This window comes from Octodon degus, unplaced genomic scaffold, assembly GCF_000260255.1.
Source record: "Octodon degus isolate 3935 unplaced genomic scaffold, OctDeg1.0 scaffold00054, whole genome shotgun sequence".
Lineage (NCBI taxonomy): Eukaryota > Metazoa > Chordata > Mammalia > Rodentia > Octodontidae > Octodon > Octodon degus.
This window is the reverse complement of record NW_004524630.1, coordinates 82,768-87,149: the sequence shown is the minus strand read 5'-3', so window position 1 is coordinate 87,149 and position 4,382 is coordinate 82,768. Positions and strand designations below refer to the sequence as shown.

Sequence of the window (4,382 nt, the reverse complement as noted above, 5' to 3'; positions counted from 1 at the left end):
TTTATTTATTTATTTATTTATTTATTTGTGTGTGGCCAGCTCAGCCCACCAGGGGGCGGGGCTGGCTGGCATGTGGTGCTGGGAGATTGAACCGTGGTCCCTGTGATTTGCTAAGCTTGTTCTAAGTAGGTGCTTTAGACCACTGAGCCATCTCACCAGCCCCTAAATGTGTTTCTTGTGTGAAACATATTGTTTGATTTTTCTGTTTGTTTGTTTGTTTTTTTTGTATTTTAGGGAATGGTCTACAAGGGTGTTTAGGGTCTCACTATTAGATCATACTGGTAGTGATCCACCTATTTACACCCAGTCACAATTGCCATCTCAGCATCCCCAGGGGCCGGGGCTGGCATGGTGGGCCCTGGGGATCGAACCCCTGGCCCCTGCACCTGCTTGCAGGCACTTTAATCTGCTTAACTATTTGCTGACCCTTGATTTTGTTTCTTAATCCACTGTGCTAGTCAGAGCAGATTTCAAAATTATTTGTGAAAATTTTAAACAAGTTCAATATTCTACTTAGATGTTTTTTAGGTGTATTTTTGACTGTAGTTTTTATTGCCCTAAAATGTTTATTATGTGCACATGATATAGGGTCATTCTTGCATTATTGATTGTATTAATAACAACATTTTTTTGCATTTGTACTGATAGATAAACACTGGTGCTTAAAAAACATCTTTTTTGAATTCTCACAATTTTGTGTGTACTGACCTTGAGATAAATTTTTTTTAAGAGCTACATTTACTTATAATTTGTGTTCTGATTATGTTTCAAATAGTTTTATTGTGTGGGGATTGTGTCAGTGAATTTTGAAACCAGGAGATAGTGATGAATTTCCCATTGATGGTGGCTCTGGGAGCATAACCTTCCTGTTGCTGTCTTTGAATTTTGCATCATGATTCTTTATTATTCGTGCATAGAGGTGTCATCTTTAATTTCTGTTCCTTTGTGCCTTTTGGTCTGTCTTGCCTATACGTGCTATGATAACACATGAATTTTTGTTCCATGTGATAGAATAATGGAGACAATGAATATCCTTGAGATTTTTTCTGATTTTGAAGTAATTCATATATTGTATCTCCATTCGTTGTAACATTTGGTAGTTGCGGAATACATGTACTTTATCAGGTCATTTATGAAGACAAAAGAAATTAAAAATTTTGTCATTAAGAAATGACAAAAATTGAGTTTTAGAAAATATGTCAAGATTCAAATAATCATATCAGTTCTTTCTTTGATGCTTTTTCATGATGAGCCTCAGCATAGCTTTGTGGTACTGAGTCAGCCAAGGCTGTGACAGTTCTGCCTCTCTGCCTCCCAAATCCTGGGATTACATGTGTGTCACTTTACTTGTATGGCTTTCCAATACACTTAGTCCTGTAAATTAGTCATTGTATTTCTGATCAAATATTTATATTTCTTTAATGCTATATATGTAAATGAAAGTATTTTCTTGCAAACATTGACATTATATGCTAAAATTATCACTTAATTCCATGTAAGTTTAAATTTATTTCATAGTGACTCATGTTTAAAATCCCAGCACTTTGTACAAAGATGGAGGAGGATCAGTACAAGTTAGAGGACAGTGTGGACTATCTAGGGAATTCAAGGCAAACCTGAGCTGGATGCCCCATCTAAATAATGAAAAATACGTATTTCATAGCAAAACCACGTGAGTGAAATCAATAATGCAGTTAAGTGATAAAGCGCATGCTAGCTGTGACTGATGTTCTGTATTCCATCCCTCCAGCGAGGAATGTAAACAGATGAGAATTAGGAAGCTGTTTCTTCCCTGTTATTTACAGTACTTTTCTGGTACAATCTACGTAATAGTTTTACTTTGAAATTGAAGGAAAATTTCTCACGTTGTAATAGATTTTTTTGTGAATGTCTACGTTTCTTTGGAAAAATATTTCTTGTTTTATATGTATAAACACACCTAATACCATTTATCAGAATAGTTCTAAGTACATTACAATGAACAGTTCTTAATTACTGTCTGAGAAATGGTAAATTTGCCAGCAAATTCATATGATGGAAGCCAGTCTTTCTTTCTGGAAAATGTGCTGTTTAGTACTTGAATTTCTGGGAAATGTAAGGTATTTGCAATTCTCTCTTAGTTTTGTACCAATATGATCTCCTGCTAAATTGCCTGTTCTGGCCTTTAAAAAGACAGTGAAATGCCTACACAGGTGATAAATAGCATAGAGTTATTAAGTCACTATTTGTTCTGTGTCAAAACTTAAGTTTCACCATTTCACCATTCTGTTCTGATCTCAGCAAGTACAGCAGCCATGCTTGTTGGGAAATCTCGAAAGTTGTCTCCGGTTATTCTTTTTGGCTTCTGGGCTGTCCCATGGCAGCTCCAGCCGGCTGCCTTGCAGCTGTGCTTCTGATGAGTCTGTTAGTGCTGCAGGGCATCTGCTGATCAGCCCTCTGGAGTAAAAACAAACGGCTCTCCTCCACGTAGCGCTTCTTGTTGGATTTCCCATCTCTGAACTTGTCCTGTGCTGTCATTAGTGGTGCGCCTGCTTCTTTACCACTTTTGTGTCCTGGGCTTCTTTTTGCCTTTTGCTGCATTCATATCTTGTTTTTTGTTATTGGCTCTTACCACTGTCTGTTTGCTTCAGTGTATTACAGTGTGCTTGTTAGCCTCTGTGACAGTGTCTAGCTTGTGGCTTGTCCGGGGATGTGGTCATTCATGGCAGTTATGGTATTGATATTATACTTTTATGGGTTTTTTTTTATTTGGGTTTAATGTTATCCAAAGTTTTCCCTCATGAGTGGTCCCTGTATAGAGAAGAAATTCTATGCATGATGGTGTTTAGTCCTCATTGTCCTATCCTATGTCTTCATTTTTATTTGCTATCTTTAGGACCTCCTGTGCCGAGGCATGGCAGATGGCCTTCTCTGTGGATAAAATTTACCTCGCTCTGTTTAGTAAGTTTTCTGCTCTCACCTTTGTCAGTTATTTTCATCCCAAATTCTAACATATCTCAGAGGATACTGCCAAGGCTTACATAGAAGGTCAGCAATCGTGTCACTTTTTTATTAGTAACAAGATCTTTTCTTTTTCTTTTTTCTTTTTTCTTTTTTCCCAGGTCCTGGGGATTGTACTCAGGACCCTGCACTTGTGAGTGAGGCACTTATTCTGCTGAGCTATCTCCCTGGCCTGTAAGAAGACATTTTCTACAAAACCCAGCCAGCTGCCTTACTGCCATACTTTTGTACTGGGATGTAGCAAACAGATTCACATTGGTCTCCAGGATTCTTCCATTTTTTTTCTGTCCATTTGTCTTCTCTGCTTCCCATTCTTCCTCATTTCCATATTGTTTTCTTCATTTGTTTCATTTTCTCATTACTTTTTTCTGTGCCTTCCCTGTTTTATTAATTAGCTTTTGCTAATTTTATTACTCCTTGATTTTTTTTTTTTTAATTTATTTTGTTGTTACAGGGTCTCATCACACAGCTTGGACTAGTACTGATCCTCCTGTTTTCAGACTCCCCAACACTGGGATCACAGGTGTGCGCCCCTGCATCTGAACTGTGGCCAGCTCAGTCTGCCTGGGGGTGGGGTTGGCACGGCATGTGGTGCCTGGGATGAACTTGCTTCCTGAGCTTGCCTAAGCATTTGCTTTAGTCTGCTGAGCTATCTCACTGGCCCTCCTTGATTTCTTTTATTGCTCTCAAACCCCTTTTTTCATTTCCTTCTTTTTAAAATTTAATTTAATTTCAAAGAATAAAAACAGGGAGGAATGTATGCAATGTGTTAATTATTGAAACTGTCCTACCAATTTGATTTGAAACTGTCTCATTACTATTTGTTTATCAATAAAATTATAGAAAAAAAGAATAAAAACAAAAGCAAAAGCAAATAGCAAAAATAAAGACAGAAAGTAACATTCTACAATACGTATAGTACATAATTTCAAAACAAGGCTAGCAAATTAACATTGGTTGTTTTATTACAAAGTTTCATTGTCAGATCTGTTGCCTTTTTTGCAGTCTTTCCTTTCAGGCCTTATTATTAGTTGTGCTGCAGGTCTTTCCCCAAATGGTTTGTTTATTTATTATTAGGTAGAAGTTTTCTTTGTGCCATCTCCGCTTAAACAGTTGTTGTTTCATTCACTGCAAAATATACAGTCAACAGCCTAGTTCATTTAGAATATTTTACTTCACTCCTAAAGAAGTCCTCTCCTTATTTCCCCTACTTCCCCAAACCTTATGAACTACTAAACTACTGTGTGCTGTATATATTTCAATACTGTCTATTTAGTATAAGTGGATGATTCAACACTGTTTCTGTTTTGACATTTACAATATGGTTTGTAGTATAGCCCTTATCAGAAAATTATTTCTGGGGCTGGAGAGATGGCTCAGTG

General features: G+C 37.1%; 1 protein-coding gene across 2 annotated transcripts in view; it reads left to right on the top strand.

Moving 5' to 3' along the window:
- LOC101566292 (zinc finger protein 709-like) overlaps positions 1 to 4,382 on the top strand; it is a 67,239-nt gene that overhangs the window by 24,210 nt on the left and 38,647 nt on the right. The gene's annotated exons all lie outside the window — the stretch shown is intronic.